Raw genomic sequence first — 25037 nt, 5'->3', positions numbered from 1 at the left:
AATTCTGAAGTTCACAATACCCCTATTGCCAGGCCTGGCTATTTTATCTCTGGGCATAGAAACAATACCAACTGATATTAGAAACATAGCCATTCATATTCTCCTAAGCACAAGATTAGCATTAGTACGCCATTGGAAGGAATTGGCTGCTCCTCTGATTCGTGAGGTTATAATGACAACCCACACACATGCCACATACGCAATGCTATTTGCCTCCACTCAAGGTAGATACCATAAAGTCACCTCTCGATGGAAAGCATGGTCTCGATGGAAAGCATGGTTGGATTGGTACAAAATATCCATAAAGTCACCTCTCGATGGAAAGCATGGTTGGATTGGTACAAAATATCCTCTAAAGACTAAATTTGTACTGTACAAAGTGGGAAACTTAACACAAATCCATTGACTGTGTTGTTTTCTTATATGTTCTGCTATTTTGTGGCATAATCTAGTTAAAAGTGTATTTTCTTGTCTTTTCACACCCTAACACTAAACCTAATTCTAAGAATAACTAAGAACATATGAAGATGTAATATATAGATCAATAAGAGGTCTTGACTGGCATAAAGAAACAGAGGGCCAGATTCACATAGGTTAGCGGATCTTTAGATCCGCGTAACCTACGTGATTTAAGATCCGCCGCCGCAAGTTTTTAAGGGCAAGTGGGTAATTCACAAAACACTTACCTCAAAACTTGCAGCGGCGTATCGTAAATCCCCCGGCGGAATTCAAATTCCGCGGCTAGGGGGAGTGTACTATTCAAATCAGGCGCGTTCCCGCGTCGATCGAATAGCGCATGTGCCGTCCGGAAATGTTCCCAGCGTGCATTGCTCCAAATGACGTCGCTAGGACGTCATTGGTTTCGGCGTGAGCGTAACTTGCGTCCAGCGCTTTTGTGAATCGATGTACGCAAACGACGTAAAAAAAAAATTTGACGCGGGAACGACGGCCATACTTAACATTGGCTGCGCCTCATAGAAGCAGGGGTAACTATACGCCGGGAAAACCCTTATGTAAACAGCATAAAGTGACTGCGTCGGGCCCGCGTACGTTTGTGAATTGGCGTATCTCGCTGATTTACATATTCTCGCCGTAAATCAGCGAGAACGCCCCCAGCGGCCATTTTAAAAATGCAGTTAAGATCCGACGGTGTAACACAGTTACACCTGTCGGATCTTAGGCATATCTATGCGTGGTATCTATGAATCAGTCGCATAGATACAACCGACGCAACTCTGAGATACGACGGTGTATCTCTATGTGAATCTGGCCCAGAATGTATAACCTTTTATATGCATCTTTGAATATCATTTATAAGCAAGTATAATTAATACCTCTAGTGTCCTTCACTTTTGTAATGTTTATACTTTATACACCAATAAAAAATTATTGAAATGAAAAAAAAAAAATGTGTCTGGGTGGGGAGTATTTGGCTTTATTATCATACACATTTTCCCTGGTTGTCCATTCACTATTGCTCCAGCCCATGTTCTCTAACTGGAGCCAGTGTCCTTTGCAGACAGAGACCAGCGTACCAATAATATGGGCAGCAGCCTCAGCACCAGGGGTACTGGACAATAGATGCAGGGCAGATACCCCAGATGCCTGTTGCTAGCAATTCCCATGACCTTGAGCTTTACTGGCCAAGAAGAAAGTGAGGGAGACAGGAAGGGTCTGACAAGCCTTCTCACTATAGAGCAATAGAAATGTTTTGCCTGTTGGAACAACCTTAGATTTGTTTATCAAAAGTGAAACACTACTGTATTTACCTTTTGAAGTCAGACCAATACAAGCTAAATAATTAACATTCTCTACTGATTTGGGCTGTCCTTTAAGCTAACTTAAATCTCAACTCCAGGATCATCACCAGATGTGGGGTTCACGTGCCTGCCTGCCTCCTAGCAACCAAGGATGCTGCATAGGCTGAATGACCACATCCTAGCAACTGTTGATATCATTGGTTACTAGGATGCTGGTGACCACCTGATCATTGGTTGTTATGGTGCACCATATGGGCATGGTTTGCCATACAAATCAATGACAGTTTACAAAAAATAAAAACTACATGGGGTTCCCTCAAAAAATTATATTAGACCCTTAAATTGTATATCAGTTTCACTTACTTGTTACATCAGAGCTTCCAGTTCAGTTTACTCTGTAAAATATGACCAGGATACAAAATATACAAAATGTAGTACAGGCATACCCAGCTTTACGGACACTCACTTTCCTTACACTCGCGAGTACGGACATACCCGAGAATGTACGTAAAGTGCCTCACAAGTACTAATTTTCCCGCTCCATGCACCTGCACTAGACGGAACTGAAGCTCTGAGCACGTAGCCTGCCCTGTTCCAGTGTGCTTTTCCTGTATCCTGGCCGTTTCCCCACCTCCAGTGACATCACATGCACTCAGTGGTTCTTCCGGCTTCCCTGTCAACCACATAATGCCATCCAGCCTCTCCACAGCACTGTCCTCTGTGCACAGCGCGATGTCCGGGGGATGGATTGGAGCGCCCCCCCTGCATTTGATGAGCTTATTAACATGTGAGTGTTCCCCTGACACCCCCACTACAGCCCCTGATGCCCACACTACAGCCCCTGATGCCCACACTACAGCCCCTGGTGCCCACACTACAGCCCCTGATGCCCACACTACAGCCCCTGGCACCCACACTACAGCCCCTGGCACCCACACTACAGCCTCTGGCACCCACACTATAGCCCCTGGCACCCACAATACAGCCTCTGGCACCCACACTATAGCCCCTGGCACCCACACTACAGCCTCTGGTACACACACTATAGCTTCTGGCACACACACTATAGCTTCTGGCACCCACACTACAGCCTCTGGTACCCACACTATAGCCCCTGGCACCCACACTATAGCCCCTGGCACCCACAATACAGCCTAGAAGTGAAAAAATGTATTGCTTCGCTTTAAGTACATTTTCGTTTTACATACATGCTTCGGTCCCATTGTGTACTTAAAAGTGGGGTATGCCTGTACTTATTGAAATGGAAACTTCCACCATAAGTATTAAAAATACTGAAATGGCATATTCATAACCTGCAAATATGACAGATTTTTTTACTTAGTCTGGTACTAAAAGTTGTGATATTTTCTAAAGCATATGGAGAGAACTTTACTAAGACTGCAGCAGCCAGAATGTGGAGTTTATCACTTTTGTTTTCAAAGACAGTTGTAAAGGTTACATTTTCTTTAATAACCACTTAAGCCCCGGACCATTTTGCTGGTCAAAGTCTGGGCCCCTTTTTGCGATTCGGCACTGCATCGCTTTAACTGACAATTGCGCGGTCGTGCAACGTGGCTCCCAAACAAAATTGACGTCCTTTTTTTCACACAAATAGAGCTTTCTTTTGGTGGTATTTGATCACCTCTGCAGTTTTTATTTTTTGCGCTATAAACAAGAATAGAGCGACAATTTTTACTTTTTGCTATAATAAATATCTCCAAAAAATATATAAAAAAAAATATTTTTTCCTCAGTTTAGGCTAATATGTATTCTTCTACATATTTTTGGTAAAAAAAATCGCAATAAGCATTATTGATTGGTTTGTGCAAAAGTTATAGCCTCTACAAATTAGGGGATAGTTTTATGGCATTTTCATTAATATTTTTCTTTTTACTAGTAATGGTGGCAATCAGCGATTTTTATCATGACTGCGACATTATGGCGGACACATCGAACACTTTTGACACATTTTTGGGACCATTGTCATTTTTACAGCGAACAGTGCTAGAAAAAAGGCACTGATTACTGTAAAAATGACTGGCAGTGAAGGGGTTAACCACTAGGTGGCGCTGTAGGGGTTAATTATGCCTAGGGATGTGTTCTAACTGTAGGGGGGATGGGCTGTGTGTGACAAGACAGTGATCACCGCTTCCAATTACAAGAAGCGGTGATTAGTGTCATTGTCACTAGGCAGAGCAGGAAGATGCTTGTTACATCAGCATCTCCCCATTCTTCCTCACTGTGAGACGATTGCGGGTATCCTGCGGCGATTGAGTCCGCAGGACTCCTCGTGTCCACAATGCCGCTTCCTTAAAGGGGACGTATATATACGTCCTTATGCCCAGGAGTGCCATTCTGTCAATGTACAAATGCGTGTGGTGGTCGGCAAGTGGTTTAAGAATAAACATGGTATACTTACCTGCTTTCAGCTCTGAGAGACCTCAAACCTTCTCTCATGCCCCCCCACGGCCAGTGTTGTAAGTAATGGCGTTTAAATAAACGCTGTTACCTAACGATGGGCCTCTTGAGGGTAACAAGTAATCTACCAGATTTCTCTTTCCCTCTCTGCAACGCCATTCCCATTACTTGGGCGGCGTTACCGAAATTACATTGAGCGTGCACGGGGAGGGCAGTCCGGGCAGACTCTGACTCAGAGGGGGTCATGTGACATGTCACTGTCACTCTGTCAGGGGGATGTGGCCACAGGCCTAAACTGGCCTGTGATTCGGTCACATCGTCGGCGGCCGGGTCATGTGGCCAGTGCTGGCCTGTCTCCGTGATCGTCTGACTCGTGGGTGGCGCTGGCGCATGCACGCGCCTGGAGTCTCCCGCCCGCCTGCAGTGTGTCACGAGGGAGTGAGTCTGGCTCACCTCCTCACCTCAGCCGACAGCCGCCGTCATCTCCCCCGCAGAGGCTCCGCTCCACCACCAGTCCGGATAGGATAGTCAGCTAGCTGAGAGCGCCAGCAGTGCACCGACCGTGGCCCTGCGCAGGTGAGGAGCGGCATCGGATTGGAACCGGTCAGTGTCTGGGAGTGGGGGGGGAGCGGCCTAGTCTAGGGCTGGGGCTGGGCATGTGGTGCGGAGGTAGAGTAGTGAGTGAGTGACACTCACACACTGGCTGGACTGGCTGCACACTGAATCTGATATTATTGATGATGTACAGTATTGCTGGCGCTGCCTGGGCAGTTGGGCAGTTGGGCACTGTGGGCAGGTGGGGTTGATATAATTAATTATACACAGTATTGCATTTGCTGGGCCTGCCTGGGCATGTGGAGCGGTCCGGTGGAGTGTCAGTGACACTCCACCGGACCGATCCACATGCCCAGGCAGGCCCAGCAAATGCAATACTGTGTACAATTATTAATATCATCATTACACTCCAATAATAACCGGCGCGTGTGGCTAACATTGCTTACTGGTAAGCCCAATATCTTTACCCTTAAACGTTTTTTCCATACTTTTGTGCGGCCAATTCTATTGGGCTCACAGTCTTTTTTCCTTTATATCTTTTTCAGTTACTGGCTTATCGAGGCAATCCTTGCCCCTGTTCTCTTGAACTGCTCTAAAGATTAAGATTAATGTTTTTCAAACACCCTAATCTTACATTTGCTGAATGCAGCCTTGTTATGAGCTATTGCAAATTCTACATGTAACTGGTTCCAAACATTGGGTAAGCATTATGCTTGCTTTCATTACTATTTGCCCTTTATTAATATTTATTACTATTTTTTATTATCAACAATTTCTAACAATGTTCTGATTCTGTGTATTGATTTCTTGCTACAGCCCTGCCGCCTTTGCTACGCCATTTAATTCCTTTTGGGAGTTATAAATTTAACTTCTTGCTAGCCCCTGCTACATATCTCTCTATCCAGAGAGTACCAAGCCAGGTTATTCTACAGCTATTTTTTCTGTACTGTTATACTCCTTTTTATAGGTAAGCAAATTGCCTCTAACCTTATTAACTATCATATTGCAATTCTATTATGCCTTCTGTCTCCTTCGTACTGGAATTTTTGGGACCTTATTCTCAGGCATCCTGTCTGCTAGTTGTGGCTATTTCCACAATTTTCATGGGGGTGACTCTCTTTCATCCTTCCTCACCATATTGCATGTTATAGGAGCACTCCGGTTTCTCAAATACTTATACAGGTTGTTATACATTTTTCTTCTGTTCTAAATCAATATGTTATATATGTATATCTGTTTTCTTCACCAATATAGCACATTGACCTCACTAAGTCCTTCGAGGAAGCGCTCAGATACAGCGCGAAACATGTCAGGACTCCGATCAACCCAGCGCAAGTGCTAAAATCTCCAGTTGTTGATGATTTTCTGTAGAAGCCTTTGTACTTATTTATGGTTTAAACTATCAGTCCATATCAGGACATCTAGTCTAGTACTATATACTTGGTGCTAATGTTGTATAACCAGATCTAATCTTCTAAGTTACATCAATTGCTGTGAACGCTGTACTGATCAAATGCTATGTGTATTCTATGTGTACTCTTTGGAGTGAAACTTTTAAAATATATATTTTTTTGTAATAAATATTTTTATATATAAAGTCATTTTTCGAAAGACTCATATCTTTACTAACCTATCATGCCGACAAAGTCCATGACTAGCCCCTAAGTCATTCTTTCTTTTCAAAATTACACTCCACCTGCCCAGCAATACTGTACAATATCAGATTCAGTGTGACACTGTGTCACACTGCACACTGAATCTGATATTGTACAGTATTGCTGGGCAGGTGGAGTGTGATGATGATATTAATAACTGTACACAGTATTGCATTTGCTGGCCTGCCTGGGCATGTGGATCGGTCACAGTTACTTTTCTGAGTAACTAATTACTTTGCCAATGTAGTAACTCAGTCACTAACTGGTCACTGGACAAGTAATTTGTAACTGTAACTGATTACTTTTTTAAAGGAAGATGAGCAACACTGCCCACGGCCCCCGCAGCCAGTGTTGTCCACTGCTTCTCTTCTGTGTCTGTCCCCTTAGTAGCCACTTGCTATTTAAGTAGACGTGTAGGCTCTTTCTTGTTCATAGACACAAATAGAGTGGCTCAGCCCCATCATCACTCCCTCTTAACTTAATGCAGAAAATGCATCAAGCTAAAAAAACTTTTGGCTTTATAACCACTTCCAATGAACAAGCTGAAGTTGGAAGGTAAATGATTACTATGTAAAACTGTTCCAGATTCTGTCTGCTCTAGTTTTGTAAATTCCCACCAATGATATGCATACAATATCTAGTAATATACTGTCTTCAGCAAAGTATTTCTATCTGGCTTTGTCTTGAATTGTACTGAATAAGGCCGGTTATGTTTTACAGCTATGTGGAAAATAAACTGTTCAGCAAAGAGTAAACTACTACAGAGTTCAGAATTTATCAGAAGCCCTCACATTTCTAAATACGATTTAAAATCCTATGTTACCTTTGGTGATGTGGCCCTCTATCTTTAAAATCCCAAACACAAGTAAAACAGATGTCTATGAGTTGGGATTTTGGCTTTGAAGCCCTTCTTGGGGCTGTGTTTCAAAAGATGTGTATGGAGCAGCACACACAAAGCCATCTCGGGAGTCTGTTTCATACTAAAGGAGAATGAAGGTCATTTTTGCATTTCTCTGAACAAACAAATACAGGAAAGAATTTTGGTGTTCTTTGGGCATGTTTTAAGATTGCAGTGAGCATGTAGATATCTTTTGCTCAGTGTTTTTGTTATATAACTAAGGAGGCAGACAATGGAATAGCCCAACTCCCATCACATACTGTATCTACATAATAAAACACTAATGCTTGGATTGATAAGCCATTTGGTATAATCTTTCATTATATTTCAATCAACTTTAACTTTAAAGTTTTCTTAATTTTGCATACAACAAAAACAGTCAATAAAGGGACCCTATCACCAGGCCAATTCAACAAAAACTTCCTATTAAATATAAGTGAATTTTATACATATTTTTCACCTTTAAAAGCCACCCTTGTGTAGACATCCAAAGAGAGGAGCAGATCGGAACACTATCAAATGTCACTTAAAGAGTTAATAAAGGAAAAAAAATGTTTCTTTAAAATAACAAACATGTTATACCTACCTCCACTGTGCAGTTTGTTTTGCACAGAGTGGCCCCGATCCACGCCTTCTGGGGTCCCTCGGTAGCTGTCTCTGGTCCTCCCCGCAAGAACTCACCACATTCATGCGAGAGAGCTCGCATGGTCATGAGTCCTTGCGGGTGCTCTCCCGTGATACAGCGAGCGGCCATAGCCGCTCACTGTATCACTCAGCGGCGCGCCGCATCAATGGATGTGATTGACAGCAGTGCCAGCCAATGGCTGTGCTGCTCTCAATCCATCCGCTCTAGCCAATCAGTGGCCAGGCCGAGCGGCGAAGAGGATCTCTGGACCTAGTGCGGGACTTTCGAGGGGTCAGGTAAGTAAAACGGGGGCTCGGGGGACCGGCATCATCAGATGTTTTTTCACCTTAATGCATAGATTGCAAGGGGCATCCCTGAATCTGCTGCTGTGTGGCACTATTTTGAATGTGATGCCAGCAGTCTCAGCAGACTCAGGGCTGTAACTAAATACTCTTTATTGTACCCCTTCACTCCATGACTGGCCTGGAGTAGTCACATTTTCTAGAAAGCTTTAATGCCGCGAACACACGATCGAAAATTCTGATGGAATAAAATCCGATTCTGATGGAATAAAATCCGATGGAATTTTCTGTCTGAATTTCGATGAAGACTTCCATCAGTCTTGCCTACACACTGTCAGACTAAATTTCGAAATGCGGTGACGTAAAACACTACGACGAGCCGAGAAAAATGAAGTTCAATGCTTCCGAGCATGCGTCGACTTGATTCTGAGCATGTGTGGATTTTTCTCTGACGGAATTCCACACAGACGATCGGAATTTCCCATCAGATTTTTTTCCATCTGAAGATATTAAAACATGTTCTATTTTTTTTACTCCGATGAAAAAAAGTCTGATGGGGCCCACATGAAACAAGTCCATCGGTGTGTACGCGGCATAAGACATTTCTCTCATTCATTGACAGACACAGCCTCTTACATTTTTCAATATACATTTTTTCACTTGTGTGGGTCATACACGCATTTAGCGCTGTTTATATATGATTTATATTTAAATCTCACTGTTTGAATACATTTTATATACCTTGTCACTCTTACATAGTTGGTCAGGTTGAAAAAAGACACAAGTCCATCCAGTTCAACCATAAGAAATAAAATAATAATAATAATATCATACAATCACATATACCCAATTCTATACCCACAGTTGATCCAGAGGAAGGCAAAAAACCCTAGCAAAGCATGATCCAATTTGCTACTGCAGGGGAGCAAATTCCTTCCTAAACCCCAATGAGGCAATCGGATGTTCCCAGGATCAGCTACCTATAAATGTTAGTACCCAGTTATATTATGTACATTTAGGAAAGAATCCAGGCCTTTCTTAAAGCACTCTACTGAGCTGGCCAGAACCACCTCTGCAGGAGTCTATTCCACATTTTCACAGCTCTTACTGTGAAGAAACCTTTCCGTATTTGGAGGTGAAATAATTTTTCCTCTAGACGTAAAGAATGCCCCCTTGTCCTCAGTGTTGACCGTAAAGTGAATAACTCAACACCAAGTTCACTATATGGACCCCTTATATATTTGTACATGTCGATTATATCCCCCCTTAATCTCCTCTTCTCAAGAGTGAATAAATTCAGTTCCTCTAATCTTTCCTCATAGCTGAGCTCCTCCATGCCTTTTATCAGTTTGGTTGCCCTTCTCTGCACTTTCACCAGTTCCCCAATATTCTTTTTGAGAACTGGGGCCCAAAACTGAACTGCATATTCCAGATGAGGTCTTACTAATGATTTGTACAGGGGCAAAATGATATATCTGTCTCTGGAGTCCATACCTCTCTTAATACAAGAAAGGACTTTGCTCGCTTTGGAAACCGCAGCTTGGCATTGCATGCCATTATTGAGCTTCTGATCTACCAAAACCCCCAGATTCTTCTCCACTATGGATCCCTTCAGTTGTACTCCCCCTAGTATGTATGATGCATGCATATTCTTAGCCCCCAAGTGCATAACTTTACATTTATCAACATTAAACCTCATCTGCCACATAGTCGCCTAATTAGACAGAGCATTGAGGTCGGCTTGTAAATTGGGGACATCCTGTAAAGACGTTATTCCACTGCATAGCTTGGTGTTGTCTGCAAAGACAGAAATTTTACTTTTGACCTCAGACCCAATATCATTTATAAAGATATTAAAAAGATATAAAAAAGTAAGGGTCCCAACACTAAACCAGTCTTCATATTCCTTGACCAGTGGCGGCCCGTCCATACAGGATGCAAGGGTGCCGCCCTCCTAATCCATGCGCCTGGCCCCTTATCTACATACAGGGCATCGGATGCATGGATTCCAATGGGGTTTTTTTTTTTTAGAAGCACGTGATTAGAGGCTTTAATTGGCTTTAAAAAAGGGTGAGCTCTGTGCGTGGAGCACTGTGTTCTGAGCCCATCCAGTTGTGTGACAATAGTGAATTAATATTCGCTATTGTCTTCCTGAGTCTCCTCCCGACAAATTAAGAAGCATTGGCCACTGAGGAAGAGGTGCAGGGGAACCCACCGTGAAGCCAAAAAGGAGGAGACGCATGGTGAATCCGCCACCTGGAGGAAGCGCTGTCTGTGACCTACATGGGTAAGTGTGGGGCTGGTTGACAGACCGGCCGATGGGGGGGTGCGTGGCTGATCCGACTGACCAGTGGTTTGCGGGAAGATTGTTTGCCATCTGTCCCCAAAAATATAACTCCAGATGCCACTGTTTTTGACCATAGGATTATACTGCTCCCTACAGGAGTAGGACACTAGGAAAAAAAAAGAACCTGAGCACCACCTATGGGCAGTCCTAATAAGCAGAAAACCCCCTTCCTACTATAGGCAGCTAATTTTTGCTTAGTGTTAGGCCGCGTACACACGATCGGTCAAAACCGATGAAAACGGTCCTTCAGTCCGATCGTGTGTGGGCCCCATTGGTCAGTTAACCTTCGGTCAAAAAAATTAGAACTTGCTTTAAAATTGAACCGATTGACGCCTAACCGATAGGTCAAAACTGATTGTTAGTATGCAAAAGCATCGGTTAAAAATCTGTGCATGCTCAGAATCAAGTCGACGCATGCTTGGAAGCATTGAACTTTTTTTCAGCATGTCGTTGTGTTTTACGTCACCGCGTTCTGACACGATCGGTTATTTAACCTATGGCGTGTAGGCACATCAGACCATCAGTCAGCTTCATCGGTTAACCGATGACAACGGTCCTTCGGACCGTTCTCATCAGATGGACTGATCGTGGATACGCGGCCTAAGAGTAAGATCCATGTGGGAATAAAGTCATTATGAATTGTGAAAATACTGTGCAAAAAAAAATATTATTATAGGAAAATATATATATATATATATATAAAGTGCAAAAAGGTGCTCGGATTTTCTAATCATCAATAGCTCATCTTTCTTCGCTGTGAAGAAATTATAACTTGCACCACGAAGAAAAAGTATTACCAAGAGGATTCACCAGACGAGAAACGTCATAATGTTATTCCACAAGTCAGCCTGACTGCTTGGACCCGCTGGTTGTTTGTAATTCCTTATAAATTGTAAGTGTTATTTTATAATTTTATTAAAATCTTGGTGAAATACTACGTGGATTTTCCTCTGTAATTTAACTTCCTCCAAGGAGTCTATCCTGGCTTAGGCGATCGTGGAACCTTTGCACGCAAGATTGTGGTGTATATGGCTACTATGCAGCAAGGCACCTAATGCTGTTAGGAAGCTGATTTAAAGTGGATGTAAACCCCCAAAAAAATGTATTTATTTTTTGATATCACAATGTAGAGAATAATATTTCCTATCATCTGTGCCCAGTCTTGCCACACAGAGTTAATCCAGCGCTGAGCAATCCTCTTTTTATTGTTCAGTGAAGTAAAACAGACTTCCAGATAAAGATCAAAGTCCTTGCTTGAGTTACAGGTTATTTACATATCTTGTGCACTAGCTTGCAGACATGCACAACTTCTGTAAAGTGCACAATTCACATCCCCCTCCCCTCTCATCCTCTCCTCTCCCGTCCAGCTCTCCCAGGATTGTCTATCTTTCCTGTGTTTTGATTAAATGTTTTCAAAATATGGGGTGATCCACAGTTCAGTGTAAACAGCCATCAGAATATACATAGACAAGAAGCTGTGCGTGTCTGCAAGCTAGTGCACGAGATATGTAAATAACCTGTCACTCAAGCAAGGACTTTGGTCTTTATCTGGAAGTCTTTTTTATTTCACTGAACAATAGAAAGAGTATTGCTCAGCGCTGGATTAACTCTGTGTGGCAAGACTAGGCACAGATGATAGGAAATCGTATTCTCCACATTGTGACATCAAACACATTTTTGGGGGTTTACATCCACTTTAAACGCTTGTGGTGATTCCTTTCGGGAGCACTTTTTCTTCGGTGGTGTAGGTTATCATAATTGCTTCACGGCAAAGAAAGATGAACTATTGCTGTTTAGAAAACAGTCTGAGCACCTTTTTTCACTTAATACATATATTTTTTTATAATAATATTTTTTTTGCAAAGTGTTTGCACAATTCATATGGACATTATTTGCACAGACATATGAATTTGGAATGTTTATCATATGCTTAATGCACTTTTATTGTGTATTTTAGGTGATTTATTAACTTATACCTAGCACAAGGATAGCACACTTTTAGTTATTGTTTGGTTGGAGCTTGTTACACATGATTTAGATGCTGCTGTCCTTTGGTTTACTTGCAATTTTATTGTATTTATTTTAGTCCCGGTTCTCACATATGCAATGTGGGAACCAGCGAGATTCCTGTGCAGGTTCCCGCATTGCATTTCACTCTTTGGCGGTTCACACTGACATTTGCGAACCGCTGCTTGTGTCAATGTGCAGTTAGTGACACCCCAGAGTTGTTCGCAGATGGCAGTGTGAACTGGGAAATGGTGAAGGAATCGGATCGGATAGGTGTGAACGCTCATGCGATCCAATTCCAGTGCGGACCTATAAAGGGTCCTGCACCATTTTTGTGAAAATACGATTTTCACATCGCACAGACATTGCATGTGATCTACACAGCAATGCGGTGCGAATCACATGCGATGTCTGTGATTGCACAAGTGTGAACACAGTCAATTTTTTGTCACTAAAGTTTTTTGCAAGCGCATAAATATTATTTGGGGTTTATTAAGATCCCTATTGGGATTTTCCTGTGAAGATTTTTTATCAGCAGCCAGGCTGGGCCACAGGCTGTATAATCTAGATGCAATAGTCACCCCAGCTTGAGCAGTGAGTGCACGCAGAACTTTAGCTATGCACTCGGTCAGCTGTGGCAGCTCTATCCTGGATCGGGGCTGCCAGCGAGTTAAATGTCTTGCAGGGACACATATGACCAGGCACCTCATGTCCATGTCACAGTGCTACGCAGGGTGACAGCCTACTCACCTTGGGCAAATTTGTCTCAGGAGGTTTACCCGCAACTCCAACTTGACTGTTGTGGGGTGCGGGTACTCCCTGGGATGGTTGGCTCAGTGGGGTCTTCTCCTCCCTTCCAAGCCTGGGTCCCTTTTTGTCAGTCTACTCTCTCCCCCTGGGTCCTCCATTGCCTTGGATCCACTGTCAGCAGTCCTAAAGTCATTTGTCTCCCTTGTGGAAGTGGTGTTGGGTGCAAGGCAGGTAAGAAATGTACCCTCGCTTTCTCCCTAAGATGATTTTAAATCAGAGTACAGCTTGGCTGTTGTGGGCCCAGGCTTTACTGTGTGCCTGGAGGACATGATACCTGATTCCCCCGATAGTGCTGATAAATCCTCTGCCACCAAAGTGGTGCAAGTGCAGGTGCTGGTGGCCTCATTCATTACCTCAGTGCTGGGAATGTTAGAGATTAGGGATACTTCAGGGGCTACCGAGGAAATGTCTGTCCCCTTTGGTACTCACAAGCCAGCTCATTCCACTAGATTATTTCCTTTTCTTAGATATTTGGATATGTTTGTGTACAAGGATTAGGGTGCCTGAAGCATCTTTTTGTAGTTCTGAAGCAATTTGTGGTTTGTTGCCCCCTTGGGAAGGCACTTCTGAGGAAGTGGTCCTTGCCTACTGTAGTGGACCCTCTCATCTGTCGGTTACCTAAGGCAACCATCATACTGTTGGAGGTGTCTCCTTCCTTCAAGGTCTCTGTGGACCGAAAGGCAAAATTGGTCACTAAAACTATGTTCACAATTGCTTGTTCAGCATTCCACGCAGTTTTGGCCATGGGCCAAGGCCCTGGTGTCTTAGATGCTTATTGAATGGGCCAAGCTCTTATACCAGGTGCTGCATTAGAAGCAGATGTCTCCGCTTTACGTGGAACTGGTGTACCAACTGGTCCATGGCCTCAAGTACAAGTGGATTTGTCTTTGGATGCACCCCCTTTGTTTTCCAAGTGCTCTCGTGCTCTTGGCAGTAGTGCGTAGCTGGGTTTTCTGGCTTAAGTGTTGGTCTGCAGACCAGACCTCTAAGAAAGCCCTGGCTGACTTACACTTCCAGGATAAGAAGCTCTTTGGTGCCATCCTAAATGGCATTAACAAGAACCTTATGGGCAGGAAGAGTACTTTCTCCTGAAATCCAGTGACCTTTTCATCTCCAAGGTTCCTTCGATAAGGAAGCCAAGCCCTTAGAGGCCCTTAAGGGGGCACCAAGCATTCCTGGCCTCACAAGTCCGCTAAGCCAACAGGAAAGGCCTTCTTAGCATGAAGGATTTTTTCCCTACCCAACTCCAGGGTGGGGGGTGCCTCAGTGGTTCAAGGAACCCAGGGATGCTTTCCGACAAGTGGGTCTACGAACTGATCCTGCCAGGCTACAATATTGAATTTCATTTATATCTGCCAAACAAGTTCTTTCCTTCCAATCTGTGACTCTCCCCTTTGAGTTTGCAGGCCCTTTACGGGATAGTGAAAGCTCTGCTGCTTCACTGGGTGATAGCTCTAGTCCCAGAACCAGAGAGATTTCAGAGGCTTTTACTCCAACCTGTTTACAGTTCTGAAAATTGAAGAAATTCATGTAATACTGATCCTCAAGGCTCTGGGTTACTTTGTGCAAGCACTGAAGTTTGGAATGGAATCCATTTGCTTGGTAGTGGCCTCTTAGGTCAGGGTAAAACTGAGTCCATAAACGGAAAACTAGTGAAAACAAGTAACAGTGTCCATCATAAATGATTAAAATCAAAGGTTGAGGATGTTGCCCAGGTTGACAGACTTCCCTGGAAATATATCTTCAAAATAAAAGTGGTGTGTCATAAACACCAAAAGTGTTGGACCTAACTGTCAGCGACAGCAGATCTATCAGGCTTAGGGGTTCCCAATGGCTGGGTAGGCAGAATATCCAAGAGATCCAGTGGATCTCCAAATGCTCGTTGTATGAATCCCAATGAGAGTAGCCGAAGATGGAGACACTAAACCAAGTTGTTCAAGACCGGTGTTTAGTCTGCCACAGACGTTCAAAGGGACTCCAGGAACCAAACAGCTCGAGGGTACTCCAAACTATACTCAGTAAAAATTAAGTCTTGATAACCCCCCATGGGTAGTAATAGCCAAATAAGGAACCCAACACAACTCGAATGTATGGCACATGGACGAAACAAAAAGAATGGAAGGACTGTTGCGATTGTAAGATGATAAAGGCCAAGCAGGAATGTGTGCAAAACTGCATATATGGAAAAAGAGATGTCAAAAAAGGCAATCCCTGTGTAAAATCAGAAGCTTTCAGCAGTAGAGTGAACTGTCCCATGTGAAGTGAGAGTGGCCTCCACAGTAGCCTATTTGCACCAGGGGAACTGTCTGGCCTCTATAGTCATCAAGGATGCATATTTACATATTTACACTGGAGTTTTAAACCCTTTTTTGGGGTCAAAAGTATAACAGATGATAGATCAGCTGGGAACAACTGATTAGTAACATTTAGTATACCTACGATTTACAAAAATAAATAAATAAATTATGTGCATGGAACTTAATTTTATTCTATTTATTCTAAATTGTGTTCTATTTTAGGCATCAGGGGCATGATTTTCCTAGATTTCTAGATATATTACTTGCTATGATTTTCTCAATTTAAAAATAAACTTTGGTGTTTGTTTTTCTGAACAAAAAACCTCAGTCAGTGTTTGGCTTAACCTAGGCAACATAGAAAAAAATATCCTTCCAAAAAGACTCTTTTTGATATGCCAGATCGAGTTTGCATTTTAAAGCCTCCATGATAAATGTGGTGCCTACAGCATTACAAAGCTTCTCTGGAGAGTTCTGCCAGATGGAGGTCTATTGCTGTTGAATGCCTGGAACCCAAATCATTTCACTGAACTGGTGCCGTACTGAGTTATGGCAAGTCCCAATGCAGCACTGCTCAGATAAGGAAAACTGCTTTAGGTCTTTCAGTTTGTGTCAAGTTCTGGGTATTTGTTTTATCTAAATGAGATGTTAGTAGTTCAAATACTAGTTGAATGGCAAAACAATTTTATTAAGTACTTTTAACGAATTTTATTGTATCATGCTGCTGTGGTAATGAAGGTTAAAGATGCAGAAACAGTGTATGTGTGCTAATGAGAGCTTGGGGGTTAATTAGGAAACCTGTTTATCTAAAAATAGAGTAAATGTTCTTTTTCACCCCGAAGTCATGGCAAGAAAACCACCACAGTAGAAAAACATGAGAAAATTAACCAGTTTTCTTTTAACACTACTATCATTGCTGTGACTTCCCCTATACTTATTTGATTATTTTAAATCTTAAACCAAAACGACCTTTTAAACATCTTTTTTACCTCCTGGGAACTTTTATTTCTGAGCGTCTATGACATTTCAGTTAATTATTCACTATTTAGTGCGTCTGTTTTACTTATGGATGAAGAGAAATGAAGTATACATAAAGAGCCAATCATGTGAAGACACACTTAAAAAAGCTGTATTTTTTATTTATTTATGGGGGGCATGTAACAAATATAAAGTAGGTATCGCCCTATTTTACCGCAAAAATTTAAATACCTTTTAAAACAGGAGTAAACACAGCACGGATTATCTGCTAAACGTCCATTATTTAGGAGATACTGTGGGGGTGATTTACTAAAACTGGAGAGAAAAATCAAGTGCAACTGTGCATGGTAGCCAATTAGCTTCTAACTTCAGCATGTTAAATTAAGCTTTTGACAAAAAAAGAACCTGGAAGCTGATTGCTTTCTATGCAGAGCTGCACCAGATTTTGCACTCTCCAACTTTAGTAAATCAACCCCCTATATTCACTGTTTCTGCAGCCAGTGACTTCGCCAACACATGTTCATGCTGTCCTTTCAGAGATTTGGGTCATGGCCGTGACTCCTGTGTGCATGCGCAGGTATGACATTATTGCGGCTCGCCCATTCAAGCAGCCAGAGCCCACAAACTCTGAAAGAAGACCGGGTGAAGATGGAAGCCCTGTCAATGGTGACCGGGTGCCACTAGAGGGCTTTGTTTTAAGGTAATTCTCTCAAATCTATGCACTTAAAGCATAGTTACACCCAAAAGTGGAAACTCCTCTGATCTGCCTCCTCCCCCCTCCGGTGCCACATTTGGCACCTTTTGGGGGAGGGGGAGCGGGTACCTGTTTTTGACTTCCATGGCGAGATCACTCGGAAGTTCGGCCCCCCTCCTCCTTCCCCGCCACCGGGCCATTCAGAAAGTACAGAATGCTTCACACATGCGCAGTAGGGAACTGGCTGTGAAGCCGAAAGGCTTTACTGCCGTTGTCCCTTTACCACGAATGCCGGCTACAGCAGCACCTGAGAGACAATGGAAATATTGGCTGAGGTGCCGACATCGCTGGATTCCAGGACAGGTAAGTGTCCTAATATTAAAAGTCAGCAATTACAGTATCTGTAGCTTCTGACCTTTCATGTTTTGCTGAAGGGCAGAACTCCGCTTTAAGTTCAAGGAGAAGGTTTTTTTTTTTATGGAGGCGTTTACTACTGCTTTAAAATGTAAGCAAAAAACTTTGATTTTCTTATGGTCCAGTCACTACTTGGTTTCACATCTCTTAAACCTTACAAGATTATTTAAAACCTATTTGAAGAAGTCAGTGGTATCACAGTAGCTGCAAGAATGTGCTCTACAATTTGTTTTGATTAATTTTGCTTATGTGTAATGCACACCATGACATAAAAACACAATACTATGTAATGTTTTGACATACAGTGCTGTGAACAAGTATTTGTCCCCTTCCTGATTTTTTTTTTTTTTTGCATATTTCTCACATTTAAATGATTCAGATCATCAAAAACTTTTAATATTACACAAAGATAAGATAACCCAAGTAAATCCAAGATGCAGTTTTTCAAGTATTATTTCATTTATGAAGGGAAAAAAGCTGTTAGAAACTGTCTGGCCCTATGTGAAAGAGTAATTTCCCCCTCCTATGCTGAATCATGAATGAACTGTGATTAACTCCAATTTTTTGGAAAGCTGAGTTAAATTTCACTTGCCACACCCAGGCCTGAGCACGCTAACAGATCACAAAAAGCCACACATCATGCCACAATCTAATAAAAAAAAAACAAGAACAGATTAGAAACAAACATGTATCAGTCTAGAAAGGGTTTCAAGGCCATTTCTAAGGCTTTGGAACTCCAGTGGACCATTATCCACAAATGGAGATAACTTGGAACAGTGGTGAGCCTACCCAGGAGCAGCTGGCCTACAAAAATTACTCCAAGAGCATGACGACGACTCATCCAGGAGGTCATAAAAGTTCCCAGAACAACATCTAAAGAACTGCAGGCCTCACTTGCCTCAGGTAAGATCAGTGTTCATGGGCAAAAATGGCATCCACAGGAGTTCCAAGGCCAAAGCCACTGCTGACCAAAAAGAACACAAAGGCTCATCTCACATTTACCAAAAAACATCTTGATTATCCCCAAGACTTTTAGTCCGGTTACATCTGGCATAAAAACAATACAGCATTTCATAACAAGAACATCATACCAACATTCAACCATGGTGGTGGTAGTGTGATGGTCTGGGGCTGCTTTGCAGCGTTAGGACCTGGACGACCTACCATAATTGATGGAACCATGAATTCTGAGCTTTACCAGAAAATCCTAAAGAAGGATGTCCGGCATCAGTTTGTGACTTCAAGCTCAAGTGCACTTGGGTTATGCAGCAGGACAATTATACGAAACACAACAGCAAGTCCACCTCCAAATGGTTCATACAAAGCAAAATGTAGGTTTTAAAGTGGCCTAGTCAAAGCCAGGTCTTAATTTCAATTGAGATGCTGTATCATGATCTTACACAGGCCATTCATGCTGGAAAACCAATGTGGCTAAATTAAAATAAGTCTGAAAAGAAGAGTGGGCTAAAATTGATCCACAGCAATGTGAAAGACTCATTGCCAGTTATCGCAAATGCTTAAATGCAGTTGTTGCCACCAAGGAAGGCACAACCAGTTATTAGGTTTAGGGGGCAATTACTTTTTCACATAAAGCCAGACAGGTTTGGACAGCTTTTTTGCTTTAATAAATGAAACCATCATTTAAAAACTGCATTATGTATTTACTCAGGTTATCTTTGTGTAATAATAAAATGTGTTTGATGATCTGAGTCATTTAAGTGTGACAAATATGCAAAAAAGATGTAAATCAGAAAGGTGGCAAACACTTTTTCACAGCATTGTAAATAGTTTTCATGTGATAGAAAGATTATGTTTGTACATTGGTGACTGTTTATTACTAAACAAATTGGCTACTATCATGTACAAAAATCTCTTAAGCTGGCAGGTAATTATATTTGAAAGACAAGAAACGGGGTGCACATGCCCATGCACCAATGGCCAATAAGAGAGAATCAACCTGTGTTGGTTATGAAGTATATAATGGAAAGAAAAAATAAACAAATGAGTGTATGTGTATATGTGTACATTGATTCTGAAAGGAGAGCAGAAGATAGGAAGATACCCCAATGATGCTAATATGCTATTCTTTTTAAGCCTTACCCTATGATATAGAAGTATCAAACATATAGTCACTGGGCCGGATTCAGAAAGAGATACAACGGCTTATCTCCTGATACGCCGTCGTATCTCTGAGTTCCGCCGGTCGTATCTATGCGACTGATTCAGAGAATCAGTTACGCATAGATATCCCTAAGATCCGACAGGTGTAAGTGTCTTAAACCGTCGGATCTTAGGCTGCAATTCCAGGGTGGCCGCTAGGTGGTGCTTCCGTATTTTTACGTGAGGAATATGCAAATGAGGATTTACGCCGATTCAGAAACGAACGACCGCCCGGCCCTTTTTTGTTACATCGTTTGCGTTCGGCTTTTTCCGGTGTATAGTTACCCCTGCTATATGAGGGGTAGCTAATGTTAAGTATGGCCGTCGTTCCCGCACCGAGTTTTGAAATTTTACGTCGTTTGCGTAAGTCGTTCGCGAATACGGCTGGACGTAATTTACGTTCATGTCGAAAGCTAAGACGTCCTTGCAACGTCATTTAGAGCAATGCACACTGGGATATTTTACGGACGGCGCATGCGCCGTTCAAATAAAATTTAAAAAACGCGGGGTCAACACAAATTTAAATAAAACACGCCCCGTACATCCCCATTTGAATTACGCGGCCTTACGCCGCAACACATACATTACGCCGCCGTAACTAAGGGCGCAAGTTCTTTCTGAATAAAGAACTCGCACCCAAAGTTAGAGCGGCGTAACGTATGTAGATTATGTAGATGACTACATAATAAACAGTTTGTTCACCATCCCAATAGACCATGTGACTCATGTGACGCCCCAAAGCATGAAGAAATAGGTGCAAAAAATACCGTATCTCTACATGTTTCGCTCCCTAAATGAGCTTCGTCAGGAGTACCAGGTAATACATCAAAATAATGAGACAAACAAACATATAAGGTCCATGGTGATGAAAGAAAAATGGCCCTTAGAATTCTTTCAGTCCCCCTTTCTCCCTTTAGAGCACACCAGATCTTTAGTTCCATGTACACCTCAGAGCTCAGCTCCCCTCCCCTCCTTCATCCCACTGACATAGATGCAGGGCCATTTTTTCCTTTTGGAGACACCACAGACACAGGGGGCCAGATTCATGTAGATCAGCGGATCTTTAGATCCGCTCGATCTACGTGTTTTACGATCCGCCGGTGCAATTTAGCGAGGCTAGTGCAGTATTCATCAAGCACTTACCTCAAAAATTGCATCGTCGGATCGTAACTCCCCCGGCGGAATGCAAATTCCGCGGCTAGGGGGAGTGTACAATTTAAATCAGGCGCGTTCCTGCGCCGATTTAACTGCGCATGCGCCGCCGGCGAAATTTCCCAGTGCGCATGCTCCAAATGACGTCGCTAGGATGTCATTGTTTGCGGCGGGTACGTCAATTGCGGCCATCCGTATTCCCGATCGACTTATGCAAACAACGTAAAAATTTGAATCTCGGCGCGGGAACGACGGCCATACTTAACATTAGCTATCCCTCATATAGCAGGGGTAGCTATCCGCCGGAAAAAGCCGAACGCAAACGACGTTAAAAAAAAGCGACGGGCGGGCTTACGGACTTGAATCGGCGGTTCTCCTCATTTGCATATCCGACGCGTAAAAAAAAACAACGACACCTAGCGGCCGGCGGTAGATTGCAGCCTAAAATTCGACTGGTGTAAGTCACTTACACCAGTCGGATCTAAGGGAGATCTATGAGGAATCTGATTCTATGAATCAGCCTCATAGATCCGACCGGCTGGACTCAGAGGTACGACGGCGGATCAGGAGATTCGCCGTCGTATCTCTTTGATGAATCTGCCCCTGGGCCTTTTTTTTGTCTTTGCCACTGTTTGCCCCATACTGTGTTTGTGCACCTTTTTTAAATTCTTCATTTCACTGTGGTATACCATAGCTATTATTAATATTTCAGTGCATGTCACATACTGTACATTACAAACATTACACCACAACTAGCTCCATACACTCTTTCACCCAGTGGGGAAGGGGGACGCAGTTTGCCATATTTGCCCTGGGAACTGAATGACCTTGTCCCAGCACTGTGTGTGTGTGGGGGGGGGGGGGTGTACACACTATATAGCCCACCACACTGCAATTCACTCTAATGAAGCTCTGTATAGCATTGAGAATAGTACTTTTCAGTACTGCATAGTTTAGCAGCAACTATCTCACCCTGTAAATGCTCTGTAATTTCTCTCTATCTACTCCCAGTCTCCAAACAATACTGACTGTGTTTATCGCTGACAGTAAAAATAACACTGTTCAGCAGCGCTGTATAGTAGTATATCCCTCCATCTGTGATCTCTCCCTATCTACTCCAAGACTCACACTGGCAAAAGGCTACTGGGAATTCAGAATTTTGTAGGAAGGGCTGGAACATAATGAAAACCTTATGATTGGCCCTTCAACAGTTTAGAGGCCAGGAGGTGCATTATTGTCAATCAGTTGCTAATGCTATAGTGACAAATAGCTGGATTTGTTCGCTATTTTCCTGAAGCTCATTCTTACTCCTTCACATGTAAGACTAGCCACACATTGGTCCCTTATTATCAATGGAGAAGCTATCATAGAAGTAGCATTTCTACCACATATGGAATAAGAAGATACCATGAAAACCTGTGAGTACCGTGTCCACAGTTTTTTGACATAAATCAAATTATATTGTTTCCATATCTCCCAACTGTACCTGATTTCGAGGGACTGTCCCTGATTGGGAACAATGTCCCTCTGTCCCTAATTTTGGTCTGAGCTATATAGTTTATAATATATATACGTTCCCCAGTGACGACGTCTATCTGAGACGAAACGTGCGGCAGGAGGTTGACGTGCTGACGCCATCGCAAGTGGACGGGTGATTGCAGACCGGCCGGCTTTTATTCTATAGACGCCTCTTTTTAACCTGGATGCTGTCTTAACTTTTTACAATTGTAAGTGCAATTTTAATTAAATAAAACTTTGTGCGGTACTGTATCACACTATTGAGTGTTTTATATTTTTTGGACACAATTGGATGTCATTTCCCTCGAGTGTTTGGAGTACTCCTAGTCCATATACCTCTCCCGGTTGGTGGAGTGCGGCTGAATTCTGCATTAACATCCTACAGGCTGGTGTATAGCCTGCTTCTGGTAAGCAGGTCATCTATGTGGTGGTGGATCATTTCGTTTTTGTGGTGATTGATTGGGACCCTTCCTTTGTCATCTTCCTCAAGCGTGTCATTTACACACTACTTTGGATTTATTTTTTAGTTATTTCACTAATTCATTTAAAGACTTTCATCCTGATTGAGCACTTAGTATATTCTTCACAGATATATTTTTCACAGATATATGATATTGGACCACATGGTATTGTGTATCCCTTTATATAATAGTGTTTTTCAATTCACTATACTAGCGCAGCTTTGTTCACATTTTCACTGATCTATATAATTGTATATAAAATGCACTTTGTATCTATCAAAAAGTGTTTCCCAGTGCTAAACCTTTCATCTGATTTCGAAATTGCTGCATTTTTAAATTCCAAAAGCCAATATAAAGGAATAGTAGTGGTAAAAAAAAGCACTTGTGGGTTTAACAAATCTTGTTTTTTTGCAAAATTCTCCTTTTAAGGGCGTGTGGAAAGGGGTGTGTCCTCTGCCTGCATACTTTTGGTGCAAGGTGTCCCTCATTCCCATCTCAGAAAGTTGGGAGGTATGTGTTTCTATTGGCTTATAAATGTATGCTTCACCTAAAAATGCAAAAAACAAACAACCGGTATCCATAATTTGTGTTTCAAAGACAAATAATTAGTATTAAAGCGGAGTTCCAACCACAATTAGCATTTTTTTAATGTATGTCCTTTCATCCTGCGTTTTTTATAATATAAATCTGGTCACTTACTATTTTACAATCCGCCGCCGATCTGCATAGATATTCAAAAAAGATAGTTTATAAAACTATATCTACACCGTTGTCATTTTGCTTGTGGGCATTGTGAAGCCTACAAGCACTTACTTCCTGGATGTCTTGGATGAGGAGTGATAATTGGACAGCGCACTGCAACATTTCCCAGGAGCATTAGAGGGAGATGATGTCAGAATCCTAGGTGGTTTCAAAGGCAGATTTCGTGGGACCGCATAGCAACAGGCATTTCCAGATGAGTAAAAAAAAAATGTTTCTTTTTTTTTTCTTTTTTAGTCGTAAACTACAGTTTAAAGAAAAATTATTATTTTTTTTTTTTATGGAATCTCCACTTTAATGTCAAAGATGCATTAGATTAATAACTGGAGTACACTCTAACTTGCAGATCAAGAAGATTTATTTTGAACGTTTGGTCAGTGCTGAAACATGGGTGCCATTTTAGGGACTTCACAACCAAGGCCTGCCCCTGGAAATCATGGACAGTTGCTAACTGACTTTAACCTTATCCTAAACTTTACTTGTGTAATGAAATAGTGAAGTAACACAATATCAGACAGGACCTCATAACAAACAAATAAAATGTAAGGTTTAACATTTAAACTTTTTATTAATTACTCAACTGTTTTGCAAATACAAACCTCAAATTTTATGCTCTTATACTGAGAAGATGGACCAACCTTGTTTTCAGTACAATGCTAATTTCAAACACCACTATGAAATTATGATATATTCAAGAAATTAGGAATATATTTGAATGTAAATTATAAAAACAAGCTGGGAAAATAAATATTCATCAAGGAAATATTCAGGCAAAAGGATTTCATATATTCAGCCTCAATGGGATCTGAATCAGTTCTTGAATATGCACCTTACAAGAGACTGCAGGGGATAACTGTAATGAAAATGTCAGTCAATATACAATCTTACACTGAAATTGATAGTGCCCAAGTTTTTTAATCATGGAAATGGTAATTTTTGCAATCATAAAAAATAAATAAAAATCTGTTATTAATGCAATTAGTGAATTACCTGTACTGGATCAGAAGAAGCCCCTTAAGTTAGTAACAACAGAGGCAATGTTAGCCAGTGTAGTACTACCCCTACAGGAGCCAATTTGTTTTTAACAGGTTCTCTCCTCAAACAGTGCAGAGGCAGCCAGCCACAGTGAACAGTCCATTTACTCCAGCTCATTGAACAGTCTAGGGGGTTGTCTTTTTTGTACTTTATTGCTGGTATAACTTATGATGGGATTAAGGGTGGTGTGAGATA

The sequence above is a fragment of the Rana temporaria genome, chromosome 5, assembly GCF_905171775.1.
Source record: "Rana temporaria chromosome 5, aRanTem1.1, whole genome shotgun sequence".
Lineage (NCBI taxonomy): Eukaryota > Metazoa > Chordata > Amphibia > Anura > Ranidae > Rana > Rana temporaria.
The sequence above is the reverse complement of the archived record's forward strand: the minus strand, read 5'-3'. Positions refer to the sequence as shown.